Raw genomic sequence first — 12,305 nt, 5'->3', positions numbered from 1 at the left:
TGGACCCCTGCATAACTGCTTGCAGTTCTAGTTAGGGGTCCAAGCCAACAGGTTGGATCCCTATTGTTTTTGTAAGGATTTTTCTTATTAGGGGTCCAAGCCAACAGGTTGGATCCCTATTGTTTTTGTAAGGATTTTTCTTATTAGGGGTCCAAGCCAACAGGTTGGATCCCTATTGTTTTTGTAAGGATTTTTATACTACCTCCCCGTGAAAGTGGAACCACAGCCCAAACCGTAAATGGTGCACACGCGCCAATTGCATGACTACATCCAGAATCGGCACCGCTACTCAGATAACAAAATCCAGACACGCCGGCCACTAGGTGGCGCTATACCAAGGAATACGCGTTTGTGGCTATAACTCCCACACCGAACCTCCCAGAGTCCAAAAACTTGTACACACAGATGCACTGGAGTCTGCTGCATCTTTTGGCCTAGGCCACGCCCATTTGCGTCTAGGAATATTTTTCGCTAAATCGCAAAAACCGCAAAACTGTTTTTTCGCTACTCCTCCCACATTTCTCGACCAATCAACACCAAACTTTGCAAACGACATCTTCAGACGCACACGCAAAGAATGCACGAAACACTTTTTTGATGCGACCTTTGACGACGAAACGGTAGCGTTTTGAATATTGGTTTATTAGCTAAATTAGACGTGGAATATCAAAAATCCAAAGAAATCCAAAATTAGACATCGGATCGAGTCCACATTTTACACACATGTTGGTGTTAACCTTAACGTCGTTCGATAAAAAATTCGGAAAAATTCGCCATTAGGGGGCGCAATAAACGAGGAAATTGTATATCGTCTGCAAAATTTCGCCGCGAAAACGCTACACTGACTTCTCGCTACTCCTACCACAGTCAAATCCTTTGTATCCACAGGTTCAGGGTAGCGTTTTGAACACATGCTTCGCGTTGTGCCGGCGAAACGCACATTTCTTGTCGCGTTGTGCCGGCGAAATGCACACTTCTTGGACCCCTGCATAACTGCTTGCAGTTCTAGTTATTAGGGGTCCAAGCCAACAGGTTGGATCCCTATTGTTTTTGTAAGGATTTTTATTATTATACTTCCCGCGCTAAAAGTGGGCCCACAGCCCAAACCGTAAATGGTGCCGACACGCCAATTGCATGACTAGATCCAGGTCCGGCACCGCTACTCAGATAACAAAATCCAGACACGCCGGCCACTAGGTGGCGCTATACCAAGGAAAGACGCGTTTGGGGTTATAACTCCCACACCGAACCTCCCACATTCAAAACCTTGTACACACATATTCACTGGAGTCTGCTGCATCTTTTGGCATAGGCCACGCCCATTTGCGTCTAGAATTTTTTTTCCCAAAATCGCGAAAACCGCAAAACTGTTTTTTCGCTACTCCTCCCACATTTCTCGACCAATCAACACCAAACTTTGCACACGACATCTTCAGACGCACACGCAAAGAATGCACGAAACACTCTTTTGATGCGACCTTTGACGACGAAACGGTAGCGTTTTGAATATTGGTATATTAGCTAAATTAGACGTGGAATATCAAAAATCCAAAGAAATCCAAAATTAGACATCGGATCGAGTCCAAATTTTAAACACATGTTGGTGCTAACCTTAATGTCGTTCGATAAAAATTTCGGAAAATTTCGCCATTAGGGGGCGCAATAAACGAGGAAATTGTATATCTTCTAATTGGCTGAAGGAATGTTCTTCAAACTCAAGGGAAACCATCAAGGGGCAAACCCGAGTCTATATAGAAAATATGGCCAAGAATTATTAATGTGGGCGGGAGTTATTTGGCAAAGGAAAATTGTCTTTGGAAGATTTCGCCACAGGGCGGCGCCAGAAAACTACGACATTGTCTATCTCCTATTTGGCCAATGTTCTGAAAACGCGTTTTAGGCTATAACTCCCACACCGAAGCTCCCACAGTCAAAACCTTTATATCCACATGTTGTTCACGGTAGCGTTTTGAATACTTGCTTCGCGTTGTGCCGGCGAAACGCACATTTCTTGTCGCGTTGTGCCGGCGAAATGCACACTTCTTGTTATTATTAGGGGTCCAAGCCAACAGGTTGGATCCCTATTGTTTTTGTAAGGATTCTTTTTATTTTTATACTTACCTCCCTAAAAGTGTGCCCACAGCCCAAACCGTAAATGGTGACGACACGCCAATTGCATGACTAGATCCAGGTCTCTTCGGACTATGCAGACGACAAAATCCGGACACGCCGGCCACTAGGTGGCGCTATACCAAGGAATACGCGTTTGGGGCTTTAACTCCCACACCGAACCTCCCACAGTCAAAAACTTGTACGCACATATCCACTGGAGTCTGCTGCATCTTTTGGCATAGGCCACGCCCATTTGCGTCCACAATTTTTTTTCGCAAAATCGCGAAAACCGCAAAACAGTTTTTTCCCTACTCCTCCCACATTTCTTGACCAATCGACACCAAACTTTGCACACGACATCGTCAGACGAACACAAAAAGAGAAACTCAAACACTTTTTGATCCGACCTTCGACTACGAAACTGTAGCGTTTTGAATATTTGTTTATTAGCTACGTTTTACGTCGATACGCAAAAATTCAGAAAATACCAAAATTAGACATCGGATCAAGTCCAAATTTTAGACACATGTTGGTGCTACCCTTAATGGCGTTCAATAAAGAATTCGGAATATTTCGCCATTAGGGGGCGCAATAAACGAGGAAATTGTATATCTTCTAATTGGCCAAAGGAATGTTCTTCAAACTCAAGGGAAACCATCAAGGGGCAAACCCGAGTCTATATAGAAAATATGGCCAAGAATTATTAATGTGGGCGGGAGTTTTTGGCAAAGGAAAATTGTCTTGGGAAAATTTCGCCACAGGGCGGCGCCAAAAAACGACGACATTGTCTATCTCCTATTTGGCCAATGGAATGTTCTGAAAACGCGTTTTAGGCTATAACTCCCACACCGAAGCTCCCACAGTCAAAACCTTTATATCCACATGTTGTTCACGGTAGCGTTTTGAATACTTGCTTCGCGTTGTGCCGGCGAAATGCACATTTCTTGTCGCGTTGTGCCGGCGAAATGCACACTTCTTGGACCCCTGCATAACTGCTTGCAGTTCTAGTTATTATTATTCCCAACTAGAAGTGGTACCACAGCCCAGACCGTAAATGGTGCCGACACGCCAATTGCATGAATAGATCCAGGTCCCTGAAGACTATGCAGACGACAAAATCCAGGCATGCCGGCCACTAGGTGGCGCTATACCAAGAAATACGCGTTTGAGGCTATAACTCCCACACCGAACCTCCCACATTCAAAACCTTGTACACACAGATTCACTGGAGTCTGCTGCATCTTTTGGCATAGGCCACGCCCATTTGCGTCTATAATTTTTTTTCGCAAAATCGCAAAAACCGCAAAACAGTTTTTTCCCTACTCTTCCCACATTTCTTGACCAATCGACACCAAACTTTGCACACGATATCTTCAGACGCACACGCAAAGAATGCACGAAACACTTTTTTGATGCGACCTTTGACGACGAAACGGTAGCGTTTTGAATATTGGTTTATTAGCTAAATTAGACGTGGAATATCAAAAATCCAAAGAAATCCAAAATTAGACATCGGATCGAGTCCACATTTTAGAAACATGTTGGTGCTAACCTTAATGTCGTTCGATAAAAATTTCGGAAAATTTCGCCATTAGGGGGCGCAATAAACGAGGAAATTGTATATCTTTTAATTGGCCTGAGGAATGTTCTTCAAACCCGAGGGAAACCATCAAGGGGCAATCCCGAGTCTATATAGAAAATATGGCCAAGAAATATTAATGTGGGCGGGAGTTATTTGAAAAAGGAAAATTGTCTTTGGAAAATTTCGCCACAGGGCGGCGCCAAAAAACGACGACATTGTCTATCTCCTATTTGGCCAATGGAATGTTCTGAAAACGCGTTTTAGGCTATAACTCCCACACCGAACCTCCCACAGTCAAAACCTTTATATCCACATGTTGTTCACGGTAGCGTTTTGAATACTTGCTTCGCGTTGTGCCGGCGAAATGCACATTTCTTGTCGCGTTGTGCCGGCGAAATGCACACTTCTTGGACCCCTGCATAACTGCTTGCAGTTCTAGTTATTATTCCAGCACCTAAAAGTGTGCCCACAGCCCAAACCGTAAATGGTGCCGACACGCCAATTGCATGACTAGATCCAGGTCCCTGAGTTCTAGGCAGACGACAAAATCCAGACACGCCGGCCACTAGGTGGCGCTATACCAAGGAAAGACGCGTTTGGGGCTATAACTCCCACACCGAACATCCCACAGTCAAAAACTTGTACACACAGATGCACTGGAGTCTGCTGCATCTTTTGGTCTAGGCCACGCCCATTTGCGTCTAGAATTTTTTTTCGCAAAATCGCGAAAACCGCAAAACTGTTTTTTCGCTACTCCTCCCACATTTCTCGACCAATTGACACCAAACTTTGCACACGGCATCTTCAGACGCACACGCAAAGAAATGGCAGACAGTTTTTTGATCCAACCTTCGACGACGAAACGGTAGCGTTTTGAATATTGGTTTATGAGCTAAATAAGACGTGGAAAATCAAAATTCCAAAGAAATCCAAAATTAGACATCGGAACGAGTTCAAATTTTACACACATGTTGGTGCTAACCTTAATGACGTTCGATAAAAATTTCGGAATATTTCGCCATTAGGGGGCGCAATAAACTAGGAAATTGTATATCTTCTACAAAATTTCGCCGCGAAAACGCTACACTGACTTCTCGCTACTCCTACCACAGTCAAATCCTTTGTATCCACAGGTTCAGGGTAGCGTTTTGAACACATGCTTCGCGTTGTGCCGGCGAAATGCACATTTCTTGTCGCGTTGTGCCGGCGAAATGCACACTTCTTGGACCCCTGCATAACTGCTTGCAGTTCTAGTTATTATTATTTTTTAAATTGACGTTTTCATACAAGATTCTGTATGAATTAAGTTATTCAATTTACTTGAAAGTTGCAAGTCCACAGCACACAAACTGCGCCGCCGCTGCCCGTTGGTCGTGACGTCAGACTAGCTCGGAAAAGTTAATTAGACGCCAAGAGAAGAAGGCCCCCTGTGTTCTGCAGAGTGGGCTGTTGAATCTGTCTTTGTTGCATCGACAGCTGAGCTGTCCGGTGTTATTTCGTGTAGCTCATGATGTTCTTTAAAAGAAGACACCAAGGGACGAAATTCGTTCTACTTTTGGACGGATTAGGAAAACGTATTTTTAGGGGGGCAACAGAAGTTTGTGTTTAGCATTACTTCTGCCGAAAGAAATTGTTTCCAAAGGTTCCTTTTATAAATACATTTTGTTTAACAAATAAATCATGACGAATGAATTCCGCTTAGAATGTTTTTGAAGCGTAAATGCAATAAATAAAGGTGAAGGCAGACGAAACATCAACATGCGGGTAGAAATTCAATGTATGTTGACATCAGGGCTCCGAACCGGTTCTAGGAACGAAAACTAAAACCGAAAAAACGAACGGAATTTTACGAGGAACGGAAACGGAAATGAAAACCAAATGGTCTTCAACTGTTCCGGAACAGAAACGTTATTCTGAAATCCCCAAAACCGGTTAATAACGTTTTTGTAACGTTCTCTATATAGCCTATAAAATTTCATGAAAAAAATAAATATATTACCGGTTGCCGCGTTCACTTCGCCGCCCGCTAGGCGGGCAAATGTCAAACGAACGTCATTTTACGTTCCGAACCGGTTCAGGAACGATATGTTGGTGGCGGAACGCAAGAACGAAAACGTTAAATATACCCTACCGGCAGTGGTGGGTAGTAACGCAATACAAGTAACGCAAATGAGTAAAAAAGTACAGGTAACGAGTACTTTTCACGTTCCTTTTTTAAGTCTGTAATTTTACTTTTACTCAAGTAAATATTTGATTTAGAATTCTACTCCTACTCAATTACATTTTCCATTGTGCCTTCATTAAAATGAGTATTTTGATAAAGACATTATCTTCGTTGACTGTAATACAAGCGTACACGTTAGCGACGCACCCTCCCTAGGTTGCAACATTGTTGCTATGCCATAGCCGAGGAGACGAGTCGACCGTTACGTTGGGACTGAGGACTAGAAACGCATGGATGCAGACGCGCAGGAAGATGTTTTCGCCAGGGGGGGCGGAGTTATGGTCCAGGTATAGTTTATATAATTCTAAAGATACTATATTACACTGTATTCTACAGACCACTCACAAACTTGTTCGTCATTGTCGTGTCTGGCTCTGTGAGTGTGCGTGCATGCTATGCGCGAGGCTGGATAAAACTGATTGCCCAATCAGTCAACCAAGTCAGTCTCGTTTGTGTTTAATTGGTTGTGTTCCTACAAAGCTCTTGCCTTTTGTCATATGCACAGAGCTTAATGCAAATTTGTTTGTAATGAAATTACATTTTTTGTTGTACATATTGCTTTTGTTGTACAACTTGTGAAGAAATGTTTGAGGAGTGCATCTCTTTCTCTCCCTCACTCACTCACGCATTCTAACAGGTTATGTCTTTTTCACTGATCCAAGCACTCCAATACAAAAATGTAAAGTAACTTTAAAACAAAGTACTTTTCTACTCTTACTCAAGTAGGTTTTCCAATTGGAATATTTACTTTTACTAAAGTAGATTTTGAAGGAAGTAATTTTACTTTTACTTGAGCATAGATTTTCAGTACTCTACCCACCACTGCCTACCGGTTCCGTTCGGAGCGGAACGATCGAAAAATAATTTCGTTTTCAAGCCCTGGTTGACATACATACATAGTGACACAAGGAATTTTTGCCTGTGGGGGCACATAATGACTTGGGAGTGAGATAGAGAACTCATGGTCTCTTTTATCAATCAGGGGATCAAGTTAACATGTTGGGGCCCTAGCCCTACAGGAAGTGATTCACAAAGCATCATCAAGGCAATGCAATACATGTGTCTAAAGAACAAGGTTCTCAAGTCTCAATAGGGGGTGTATTATATACAGCGTGGCTGTTGACAAGTTGTTGTTTTTTACGGTGTTAAAAGTTCACAAGAGGACCATTCCAATGTAATATTTAGTCGTCTGATTTTAATGTAATATCTCGCTCAGTTGATCATAGATCAAGAGGTCCCCAATTCAACTCTGGGTGCCCCCTGACAGATGTATACTAAAATGTAACAATTTTAAATACTATCAAGCTCAGTTTACCATTGATGGTTGTATCTCACTTGAAAGTCAGGGAAACCCGGCGACTTTGTTTGTGTTAAGAGTACTATATGCCATTTGCCTGAAACACATCACAGTATTTTCAGTGTATACTATCTGAAATTTAAAGGGGGTATAGCTAAGTGGCAGAGTATTTGACTGCAGATCAAGAGGTCAGCAGTTCAACTCTGGGTGCCCCCTAACTGATGTATACAAAATTGTATTTGTCGACCGAATTTATTGTAATATCTCGCACATTTGATCATAGATTGTTGTCTCTGACTTGAAAGTCAGGGAAACACGGCGCTATTGTTTGTCTCAAGTTTACTCAATGCTGTTTTGACAGAAAAACATCATTGAATTTTCAGTTTATGGCAACTCAATTATAATGGGGGTATAGCTCAGTGGCAGAGCATTTGACTGCAGATCAAGAGGTTCAACTCTGGGTGTCCCATATCTGATGAATACAAATATGTATTTATCGGCTAATTTTAATGTAATATCTCGCTCAGTTGATTATAGAGTGTTGTCTCTAACTTGGAAGTCAAGGAAACACGGCGGTGTTCTTTGTGTTAAGGTTACTCTATGCTGTTTTGACAGAAAAACATCATCGAATTTTCAGTTTAAAGCAATGCAATTGGAAAGGGGGTATAGCTCAGTGGCAGAGCATTTGACTGCAGATCAAGAGGTCCCCAGTTCAACTCTGGGTGCCCCCTAACTGATGTATACAATAATGTATTTGTCGACTAATTATAATGTAATATCTCGCTCAGTTGATCGTAGAGTGTTGTCTCTAACTTGAAATTCAGGGAAACACGGTGATGTTGTTTGTGTTACGTTTACTCTATGATGTTTTGACAGAAAAACATCATCGAATTTTCAGTTTAAAGCAACTCAATTGGAAAGGGGGTATAGCTCAGTGGCAGTGCATTTGACTGCAGATCAAGAGGTCCCCAGTTCAACTCTGGGTGCCCCATAACTGATGTATACAAAAATGTAATTGTCGACTGATTTTAATGTAATATCTCGCTCAGTTGATCATAGAGTGTTGTCTCTAACTTGAAAGTCGGGGAAACACGGCGACGTTGTTTGTGTTTAGTTTACTCTATGCTTTTTTGACAGAAAAACATCATCGAATTTTCAGTTTAAAGAAACTGAAATGGAAAGGGGGTATAGCTCAGTGGCAGAGCATTTGACTGCAGATCAAGAGGTCCCAGGTTCAACACTGGGTGCCCCATATCTGGTGTATACAAAATTGTATTTCTCGACTAATTTTAATGTAATATCTCGCTCAGTTGATCATAGAGTCTTGTCTCTGACTTGAAAGTCAGGGAAACACGGCGATGTTGTTTGTGTTACGTTTACTCTATGCTGTTTTGACGGAAAAAAATCATCGAATTTACAGTTTAAAGCAACTCAATTGGAAAGGGGGTATAACTCAGTGGCAGAGCATTTGACTGCAGATCAAGAGGTCCTCAGTTCAACTCTGGGTGCCCCCTGACTGAAGTACACAAAAATGTAATTGTCGACTGATTTTAATGTAATATCTCGCTCAGTTGATCATAGATTGTTGTCTCTAACTTGAAAGTCAGGGAAACACGGCGATGTTGTTTGTCTCAATTTTACTCAATGCTGTTTTGACAGAAAAACATCATTGAATTTTCAGTTTATGGCAACTTAATTATAATGGGGGTATAGCTCAGTGGCAGAGCATTTGACTGCAGATCAAGAGTTCCCCAGTTCAACACTGGGTGCCCCCTAACTGATGTATACAAATATGTATTTGTCGACTAATTTCAATGTAATATCTCGCTCAGTTGATCATAGAGTGTTGTCTCTAACTTGAAAGTCAGGGAAACACGGCGGTGTTGTTTGTGTTAAGTTTACTCTATGCTGTTTTGACAGAAAAACATCATCGAATTTTCAGTTTAAAGAAAATCAAATGGAAAGGGGGTATAGCTCAGTGGCAGAGCATTTGACTGCAGATCAAGAGGTCCCCAGTTCAACTCTGGGTGCCCCCTGACAGATGTATACTAAAATGTAACAATTTTAAATACTATCAAGCTCAGTTTACCATTGATGGTTGTATCTCACTTGAAAGTCAGGGAAACCCGGCGACTTTGTTTGTGTTAAGAGTACTATATGCCATTTGCCTGAAACACATCACAGTATTTTCAGTGTATACTATCTGAAATTTAAAGGGGGTATAGCTAAGTGGCAGAGTATTTGACTGCAGATCAAGAGGTCAGCAGTTCAACTCTGGGTGCCCCCTAACTGATGTATACAAAATTGTATTTGTCGACCGAATTTATTGTAATATCTCGCACATTTGATCATAGATTGTTGTCTCTGACTTGAAAGTCAGGGAAACACGGCGATATTGTTTGTCTCAAGTTTACTCAATGCTGTTTTGACAGAAAAACATCATTGAATTTTCAGTTTATGGCAACTTAATTATAATGGGGGTATAGCTCAGTGGCAGAGCATTTGACTGCAGATCAAGAGTTCCCCAGTTCAACTCTGGGTGCCCCCTAACTGATGTATACAAATATGTATTTGTCGACTAATTTCAATGTAATATCTCGCTCAGTTGATCATAGAGTGTTGTCTCTAACTTGAAAGTCAGGGAAACACGGAGGTGTTGTTTGTGTTAAGTTTACTCAATGCTGTTTTGACAGAAAAACATCATCGAATTTTCAGTTTAAAGAAAATCAAATGGAAAGGGGGTATAGCTCAGTGGCAGAGCATTTGACTGCAGATCAAGAGGTCCCCAGTTCAACTCTGGGTGCCCCCTAACTGATGTATTCAATAATGTATTTGTCGACTACTTATAATGTAATATCTCGCTCAGTTGATCAAAGAGTCTTGTCTCTAACTTGAAAGTCAGGGAAACACGGCGATGTTGTTTGTGTTAAGTTTACTCTATGCTGTTTTGACAGAAAAACATCATCGAATTTTCAGTTTAAAGAAAATTAAATGGAAAGGGGGTATAGCTCAGTGGCAGAGCATTTGACTGCAGATCAAGAGGTCCCCAGTTCAACTCTGGGTGCCCCCTAACTGATGTTTACAAAAATGTATTTGTCAACTACATTTAATGTAATATCTCGCTCAGTTGATCATAGTGTTGCCTCTAACTTGAAAGTCAGGGAAACACGGTGATGTTGTTTGTGTTACGTTTACTCTATGCTGTTTTGACAGAAAAACATCATCGAATTTTCAGTTTAAAGCAACTCAATTGGAAAGGGGGTATAGCTCAGTGGCAGAGCATTTGACTGCAGATGAAGAGGTCCCCAGTTCAACTCTGGGTTCCCCATAGCTGATGTATACAAAAATGTAATTGTCGACTGATTTTAATGTAATATGTAGCTCAGTTGATCATAGAGTGTTGTCTCTAACTTGAAAGTCAGGGAAACACGGTGATGTTGTTTGTGTTACGTTTACTCTATGCTGTTTTGACAGAAAAACATCATCGAATTTTCAGTTTAAAGCAACTCAATTGGAAAGGGGGTATAGCTCAGTGGCAGAGCATTTGACTGCAGATCAAGAGGTCCCCAGTTCAACTCTGGGTGCCCCATAACTGATGTATACAAAAATGTAATTGTCGCCTTTTTTTAATGTAATATCTCGCTCAGTTGATCATAGAGTGTTGTCTCTAACTTGAAAGTCAGGGAAACACGGCGATGTTGTTTGTGTTTAGTTTACTCTATGCTTTTTTGACAGAAAAACATCATCGAATTTTCAGTTTAAAGAAACTGAAATGGAAAGGGGGTGTAGCTCAGTGGCAGAGCATTTGACTGCAGATCAAGAGGTCCCCAGTTCAACTCTGGGTGCCCCCTAACTGATGTTTACAAAAATGTATTTGTCAACTACATTTAATGTAATATATCGCTCAGTTGATCATAGTGTTGCCTCTAACTTGAAAGTCAGGGAAACACGGTGATGTTGTTTGTGTTACGTTTACTCTATGCTGTTTTGACAGAAAAACATCATCGAATTTTCAGTTTAAAGCAACTCAATTGGAAAGGGGGTATAGCTCAGTGGCAGAGCATTTGACTGCAGATGAAGAGGTCCCCAGTTCAACTCTGGGTGCCCCATAAGTGATGTATACAAAAATGTAATTGTCGACTGAATTTAATGTAATATCTCGCTCAGTTGATCATAGAGTGTTGTCTCTAACTTGAAAGTCAGGGAAACACGGCGACGTTGTTTGTGTTTAGTTTACTCTATGCTTTTTTGACAGAAAAACATCATTGAATTTTCAGTTTATGGCAACTGAAGTGGATTGGGGGTATAGCTCAGTGGCAGAGCATTTGACTGCAGATCAAGAGGTCCCCAGTTCAACTCTGGGTGCCCCCTAACTGATGTATACAAAAATGTATTTGTTGACTGCATTTAATGTAATATCTCGTACAGTTGATCATAGATTGTTGTCTCTAACTTGAAAGTCAGGGAAATACGGCGATGTTGTTTGTCTCAAGTTTACTCAATGCTGTTTTGAAAGAAAAACATCATTGAATTTTCAGTTTATGGCAACTCAATTATAATGGGGGTATAGCTCAGTGGCAGAGCATTTGACTGCAGATCAAGAGGTCCCCAGTTCAACTCTGGGTGTCCCCTAACTGATGTATACATTAATGTATTTGTCGTTTAATTATAATGTAATATCTCGCTCAGTTGATCAAAGAGTCTTGTCTCTAACTTGAAAGTCAGGGAAACACGGTGATGTTGTTTGTGTTAACTTTACTCCATGCTGCTTTGACAGAAAAACATCATCGAATTTTCAGTTTAAAGCAATGCAATTGGAAAGGGGGTATAGCTCAGTGGCAGAGCATTTGACTGCAGATCAAGAGGTCCCCAGTTCAACTCTGGGTGTCCCCTAACTGATGTATACAATAATGTATTTGTCGACTAATTATAATGTAATATCTCGCTCAGTTGATCAAAGAGTCTTGTCTCTAACTTGAAAGTCAGGGAAACACGGCGATGTTGTTTGTGTTAAGTTTACTCTATGCTGTTTTGACAGAAAAACATCAACGAATTTTCAGTTTAAAGAAACTGAAATGGAAAGGGGGTAT

The 12,305-nt window shown here is 41.2% G+C and overlaps 10 non-coding genes across 10 annotated transcripts; all 10 read left to right on the top strand.

Annotated features, from left to right (window-relative positions):
• Positions 1–7,874: 7,874 nt before the first annotated feature.
• On the top strand, positions 7,875–7,946 carry trnac-gca (transfer RNA cysteine (anticodon GCA)). Its single transcript has one exon. It is a non-coding gene; the product is annotated as a tRNA-Cys (tRNA).
• A 1,233-nt stretch (positions 7,947–9,179) lies between these two features.
• Positions 9,180–9,251, top strand: trnac-gca (transfer RNA cysteine (anticodon GCA)). The gene has a single exon. It is a non-coding gene; the product is annotated as a tRNA-Cys (tRNA).
• A 440-nt stretch (positions 9,252–9,691) lies between these two features.
• Positions 9,692–9,763, top strand: trnac-gca (transfer RNA cysteine (anticodon GCA)). The gene has a single exon. It is a non-coding gene; the product is annotated as a tRNA-Cys (tRNA).
• A 189-nt stretch (positions 9,764–9,952) lies between these two features.
• Positions 9,953–10,024, top strand: trnac-gca (transfer RNA cysteine (anticodon GCA)). The gene has a single exon. It is a non-coding gene; the product is annotated as a tRNA-Cys (tRNA).
• A 189-nt stretch (positions 10,025–10,213) lies between these two features.
• trnac-gca (transfer RNA cysteine (anticodon GCA)) lies at positions 10,214–10,285 on the top strand. The gene has a single exon. It is a non-coding gene; the product is annotated as a tRNA-Cys (tRNA).
• Positions 10,286–10,733: 448 nt separating this feature from the next.
• trnac-gca (transfer RNA cysteine (anticodon GCA)) lies at positions 10,734–10,805 on the top strand. The gene has a single exon. It is a non-coding gene; the product is annotated as a tRNA-Cys (tRNA).
• Positions 10,806–10,994: 189 nt separating this feature from the next.
• Positions 10,995–11,066, top strand: trnac-gca (transfer RNA cysteine (anticodon GCA)). The gene has a single exon. It is a non-coding gene; the product is annotated as a tRNA-Cys (tRNA).
• Positions 11,067–11,514: 448 nt separating this feature from the next.
• On the top strand, positions 11,515–11,586 carry trnac-gca (transfer RNA cysteine (anticodon GCA)). Its single transcript has one exon. It is a non-coding gene; the product is annotated as a tRNA-Cys (tRNA).
• Positions 11,587–11,775: 189 nt separating this feature from the next.
• On the top strand, positions 11,776–11,847 carry trnac-gca (transfer RNA cysteine (anticodon GCA)). The gene has a single exon. It is a non-coding gene; the product is annotated as a tRNA-Cys (tRNA).
• A 189-nt stretch (positions 11,848–12,036) lies between these two features.
• Positions 12,037–12,108, top strand: trnac-gca (transfer RNA cysteine (anticodon GCA)). Its single transcript has one exon. It is a non-coding gene; the product is annotated as a tRNA-Cys (tRNA).
• Positions 12,109–12,305: the final 197 nt, after the last annotated feature.

Source organism: Gadus morhua, chromosome 22 (assembly GCF_902167405.1).
Source record: "Gadus morhua chromosome 22, gadMor3.0, whole genome shotgun sequence".
In the NCBI taxonomy this organism is placed as follows: domain Eukaryota; kingdom Metazoa; phylum Chordata; class Actinopteri; order Gadiformes; family Gadidae; genus Gadus; species Gadus morhua.
The sequence above is the reverse complement of the archived record's forward strand: the minus strand, read 5'-3'. Positions and strand labels throughout refer to the sequence as shown.